Genomic DNA, 7,034 nt, shown 5'->3' on the forward strand with positions numbered 1-7,034 from the left:
TGATACCTCATCTATTCTTATTGATCATATAAGGGAACTGGAAAAAGGATCAACATACAAAGTGAAGATCATTAGAATTGACAATGAAACTGAATTCAAGAATAGCACTATGGAAGAATTCCGTAAATACAAGGGGATCAAACATCAAATTTCTGCCCTAGAAACTCCAAAAAAAATGGAGTTGTTAAAATAAAGAACAGAACTTTTATAGAAGCTACAAGGACCATGCTTGGAGAAGTAAAATTTCCAACCTATTTCTGGGCCGAGGCTGTGCAAGCTGCATGCTTCACACAAAATGCAATACTGATAAACAAGCATGGAAAAATACCATTTGAGATGGTGAAGGGAAAGAAGCCAAAGTACTTTCGCATCTTTGGCTGCAAATGTTTTGTTCTCAAAACTCATCTTGAACAGCTTACAGAATTTGATCTAAAAGCTGATGAAGGTATTTTTGTTGGATATCCACTATCTACAAAAGCCTTTAGAGTTTACAATATGAGAACAAGAGTGGTCGTGGAATCTATTCATGTATCTTTTAATGACAAGAAGATTATAGGTCTAGAAGATGTAAATGACCATGAAAAATTGAGATTTGAAAATGAAGTACCATAAGTTGAATAGCTAAATCCCGGTGATCTGACAAACTCTGATACTGCAAATCCTGATATTCATGTAAACTCTGATGAACCACATGTTAGTGGAAATACTGTAAATATTGAAGCTCATATTGAGGGGGAGAAACATGATTCACATTAAGAGTCAAGTTCAAGTGATTCATTGTTAGGGATTCGAGCATATAAATGCAGCAAAAAATAACAATTTCGAATCCCTACCTCGAGATCTATGTATAATGAACGGATGATTATGTAGAATAGGATCATGTACCTTAACAAAGCTTTCCTTCTGAATATGATGAATGTTTTGATCCTGATGAACCACAGCAGCCCTCCTTGCGAAGATCTACTCTCCAAAGGTATCCACACGAACGTCCAATCATCCAGCGATCACCGGAGCCGGTACTAGCCGATTGGTTTCCTCTTCCTCTCTCTCTCTCTCTCTCTCTCTCTCTAGCCTCTCTAGGATGTAGAGCTGCTAGGGTTTTTCTCTAAAAACGTGGTGCAACTTCTAACCCTAAATTATACATCTTAATGTATAAATAGGAGAGAGAGGATTAGGGCCTAACCCTAAACCTAATGGGCTTCTAAAAAGACCCATTCTGTTTTGGGTTTATATTATTATTAAATTCGAATTATAATGTATTTACAATTAATCAAGTCTCATTTAATTAATTTAATAATTAAATTTGAATAAATAATAATAAAATATTTAAATTCATAATTAAATAATACTACTTTTAAACGTTCTTTGTGTGTGACCCTTTAGGTTATTATTACGTTGACAATAATTTTATTTTCCAATAATAAAATTATAAACAATGAGTGGCATCTAGAAATACAACATTGCTCTCAAGTAATAATAATAATTGGTGATTCAATTAAACCTTTCGTGAATAATGTATAATGTAATATAATCCCTTTAGCCTTATATTATAGATCAAACTCGAGGCATGCATTGTGCCATCTTCTGCAAGTGTTTAATCTTACTTTCTTTGATCAATGAGTAAACTATTAAACAAATCAGTATTTGAGCACGTCCATGTATTTTATAGTCTTACTCAATCAAGAGGCCAATGATATCACTCCTTTAAAATAGGAGGGCTAAATTCCATCTAGATCATTCATATTTCTCATACGATTCATAATATACCCAATGTCTACTTTTATGATTACCCGGTCAAGGATAACTTTTAATAATATCAAAGTATATTAATTCTCGTATTGAAATATAATGATTTCAGGTCTAAGGACCAATACATCATTATCACTGTGAGATTAACTTATGACACATTAAACATGTAGTATCTCACAACGGTTCAATCCAGCACCATGTATTTAATACACGTGCCTGTGTTTTGACTTTAGTATCACCATACCAATGATCAATGAGATGTGATCATCAGTCAACAAACACACTAGTCTCAACGCATTTATTATCATCCCTTAATAATAATACTTGACTAGGGACTTTTAGGAATATTAATACTATTCTCATAATCCCATTTCTAAGTCAAGTACTTAGAGATATAGATTTATATATCATATTTCATGGACATTTATTAATCTAACATATTATCACAGTAAATAAAGATATAAGAAATTACTAAAGAATAATCCATAGAATCATAATTAATAATCCAAATGTTTTAAAATACAAACATATTAGTGTTGTCTCTAGGGCACAAACACTAACATTCATATCAAGAAACATCAGTAAAAACTTTATCAGACTCTGATTCCTCAAATACTGATGAAGCAAATACTGATTATACTGGAAGCACTGATTCAGTGGGAGCTTCAGGAAATAATAATGGTACACACCAAAGTGAGACTATAGACTTCATGAATCAAGGGGGAGGCTCTACTTCAAGGAGTCAACTTCCTTCTACAAGAAAATGGACTAAGTCACACACACCTAACTTTATCATTGGAAATCCTGATAGTGGTGTCAAAACCAGAAAAACCACTCAAAATGAATATTTCTATAATTCTTTTCTATCTCAAATTGAACCAAAGAAAGTGGAATAATCTCTTCAAGATTCTGATTTGATGTTAGGAATATATGTGCATTAGTTTGATGATATGTTTAACAAAACACTTAAGTAGAAGTTTAGTGTTTGTAGCCTCAACGGATAAGACCAGTTTGGCTATCCGTTGATGGTGCAGCTTTACTTAGAAATAAGTCTAGTGTTGTAGCACATTTCAGTCTCTGTATTTAAGATATAATTCTTAGAAGTTGAGAGAAAATATAAGTCATGTTGACTACTAGAAGATATGCAAATAGGAAGGCCAATTGTAAATATTTCATGCCTTGTAATTTTGTATAAATGAAGTGGTATCAACGGATATCCTAAAGACCTTCAACGGATGAGTAACAAAGCTTCAACGGATGTCTCTAAAGCTTCAACGGATAGAGCTTCAACTGTTAACACATCAACGGATAAAGCCATCAACGGATGAAGGCTTCAATGGATGTTCTGTTAAATAGCAGTTGATAAGTGGTAGTTGTAACAGCAGACAGAGGCACATGGGTTGTCAGAGATAACTGAAATGTGGAAGCCTAATTTCAGGAACATCAGAAAAAGCAGCCGTTCTACTCTAGTACAAAGAGGCAATAGTCAACAAAGTACTTGAGTGATATGGAGAAGAAACAAGTGGAGAACTTATTTTATTATTATATTTTTATCTTTGTCTTCACTTGTACACTTGGTGAAATATAAACCAAGTAGCAGCTAGTAATTAGATAAGAACTTTTTTCCAGTGCTGTTTAGAAAAATCTTGAGAGAAAAATTATCTAGTTTGTACTAGGATGCAGCTGTGATCAACATCTAGAATCACAGATTTTCTGAAATACCATCTCTGGTGGAACAATAATCCACCATAAAAGTTTTTAAGGTCTGTTGTGTTCTTTACATTAGTGCTTGAATATATATCTGTCTGTATTAGCTTAAAGCAATTCACACACTTGTTTATCTTGAACACACAGCCTTTAAAACTGCTCAAAACTTGAAAAAGTTTTGAGATTTACATTCAACCCCCTTCTGTAAATCTCATTGTTAGTCCACTAGGAATAACAATTGGTATCAGAGCAAGCTCTTGACACACAAAGAGATTAAAGATCTTGGAAACTAACAAAGATGAGTAAGAAGGATATTGGAGTAAAAATCCCAGTTCTTGACAAAGACAGTTATCACCATTGGAAGGTGAAAATGCACCTTCATCTACTCTCCCAAGATGAAGGTTATGTAAACTGCATTAAGAATGGTCCTCACATTCCCCACAAAGTAGCCACAGTTGCTACGGCCACAATTGCTGTTGGTCAATCCATTCCAAAACCTAGAGCAGAATGGACAATGGAAGACACAGAAGAAGTCCACAAGGATAAGAAGGCTATGAACATTTTGTTTAATGGTCTTGACAAGGATATGTTTGATAATGTGATAAATTGCATAACTGCCAAAGAGGTTTGGGACACAGTTCAGCTACTGTGTGAAGGTACAGAACAAGTAAAAGAAAATAAAATGCAGCTTCTCATTCAACAGTATGAGTATTTTCATTTTGAAGAAAATGAATCTTTAAATGACACATTCAATAGATTCCAAAAGCTGTTGAATGGACTGAAGCTGTATGGTAGAGTGTAGCAGGTGAAGGATTCAAATCTTAAATTTTTAAGATCCTTGCCAAAGGAATGGAAACCCATGACTGTCTCCTTGAGAAACTCTCAAGATTATAAGGACTTCACTCTTAAAAGATTATATGGAATCTTGAAGACTTATGAACTAGAGCTCGAACAGGATGAGGTATTGGAGAAGGGAAGAAAGAAAGGAGGTTCAGTTGCCTTGGTAGCTGAAAATGAGAAAGAATGCAGACAAGAAACTGTGAGATCTACATCAAACTCCAAAGATGGCACAAGCAAATCAGAATCAAGCAAGGGTAAGGAGCAAGTTGCTGAGAATGAAGACAACTCCAGCCAAGATGACTCTGATGGTATTGATGAGCATCTTGCATTTCTGACCAGGAGATTTGTAAAGATGAAATTTAGGAAAAACACTAGAGCCACTAAACCTCATAAGAACATGGTGGACAAATCCAAGTTCAAGTGTTTCAATTGTGGTATAAGTGGACATTTTGCAAGTGAGTGCAGAAAGCCAACTTCTGAAAAGAAGAAATTTGACCAAGTAGATTACAAAAAGAAATATTTTGATCTGCTCAAACAAAAGGAGAGGGCTTTCATTACTCAAGAAAAAGACTGGGCAGCTGATGGAGAAGAAGAGGATGAAGATGTGGAATATGTCAACTTGGCTCTCATGGCTGATTCTGAGGAAAATGAAGTTAGTTCATCAAGCAACCAGGTAATCACTACTGATTTAACACAGCTTACTAAAGAAGAGTGCAATGATGCTTTTAATGATATGTCTACTGAATTGTATCATTTGCGTGTGTCTCTTAAATCTCTTGCTAAAGAAAATAGTAGGATTAAAGAGAACAATCTATTTTTAAGTAATAGAAATGATGTGTTAGAAGATAAGTTGATTGACCTAGAGAAAACTAAGCTACATTGTATATCTGTTGAAAATGAACTAGCTGAATCTGTTAAGAAAGTAGAAATACTTTCCAATCAATTCGAGAGAGAGCAAGAGGTGATTAAAGCCTGGAAGACATCTAGGGATGTTAGTGCTCAAATTTCCAAGGTCCAAGGAATTGAATCATTCTGTGAGACTGCCTGGGATAAAAACAAAAAGAAACTGGAATTAATTGATGGGCTGTCAACGGATGTGGAATCAACGGATGATGAAAGTTATCCGTTGAAGGAAGAAAAGGAGCATCCGTTGAAGGTTCCTCAATTAAAACAGGCAGATGTTTCTAAAAGTGAAAATCTAAAGAAACTCAACAAAAAGTTTGGATCAACTTCCAAGAACTTTGTCAAAGAAGAAGCAAGCACATCCAAAGATTTCAGTAAGGTGAATATAGGACACATGACCTTAGAACAGTTAAAGAATAGGCTCAAAGTGGTTGAGGATAAAAAGGAAACTAAAAGGAAATCTAATAGAAATGGGAAGGTAGGGGTTAACAAACATAACAATTACACACCTGATAAGTATGCTCCTAGAAAAAGCTGTGTGCATTGTAGTAGTATTAATCATCTATCTGCTAATTGCAAATCTATTAAGAAATCTCCCATACCTGTACCCTCTTCCATGCCTAATATGTCTGCATCACCTCTGCATGCTATGCCTGTTATGTCTCAACAGAATCCTTATGCACATTTTGCAAACATGCCATATTTTAACAATCCTTATCTTGCTGCATTTAATATGCCTCAAATGCCATACAATATGCCAATATGGAATAACATGCTTGCACAATCCATGCCTTATCAAATTCCAAATGTGCTAAATGATTCTGTGACTAACCCTACACCTCAACCAACTACATCTAAGATCAAGGTTGACTCAAAGTTACCTAAGTCTAAAGATGCAGGAGGAATGAAGTCTAGGAGAAAGGCTAACAAGAATGGACCCAAGGAAACTTGGGTACCAAAATCAACTTGATTGATTTTATGGTGTGCCGGGAAAAAGAAGAAATCTATGGTACTTGGACAGTGGCTATTCAAGACACATGACAGGAGATTTCTCCCTGCTCACTGAGTTTAAGGAGAGAGTTGGCCCTAGCATAACCTTTGGAGATGACAGCAAAGGGTTTACTATGGGATATGGCTTGATTTCAACAGGGAATGTCATCATTGATGAAGTTGCATTAGTTGATGGTCTCAAGCACAACTTACTGAGCATCAGTCAACTATGTGATAGAGGGAATACAATTTTCTTCAATTCAGAAGTCTGTGTTGTCACCAGTAAGAAAGACAACAAAGTGATTCTAACTGGAGTTAGAAAAGGAAATGTGTACTTAGCTGACTTCAACTCTACAGATGCAGAATCTATTACTTGTCTCTTCAGCAAAGCAAGTCCAGTTGAAAGTTGGCTATGGCACAAGAAGCTATCCCATTTGAATTTCAAGACAATGAATGATCTAGTCAAAAAGGACTTAGTCAGAGGAATTCCTCTTGTTGAATTCTCAAGAGATGGTTTGTGTGATGCTTGTCAGAAAGGCAAATAAAGGAAAGCATCATTCAAAAAGAAGCTTGAAACAACAATTGATGAACCATTACAGCTGCTACATATGGATTTGTTTGGACCAGTCAATGTATTGTCAATTGCAAGAAAAAGATATTGCTTAGTGATTGTAGATGATTTCTCAAAGTTTTCATGGGTCTATTTTCTTGGATCAAAGGATGAAGCAAGTGAAATCATTATCAATCACATCAGGCAAGTCAATAATCATCCTGACTTGAAGGTTAGGAATATCAGGAGTGACAATGGAACTGAGTTCAAGAATTTGTCAATAAGGCTGTTCTGT

The sequence above is a fragment of the Apium graveolens genome, chromosome 4 (assembly GCF_009905375.1).
Source record: "Apium graveolens cultivar Ventura chromosome 4, ASM990537v1, whole genome shotgun sequence".
Lineage (NCBI taxonomy): Eukaryota > Viridiplantae > Streptophyta > Magnoliopsida > Apiales > Apiaceae > Apium > Apium graveolens.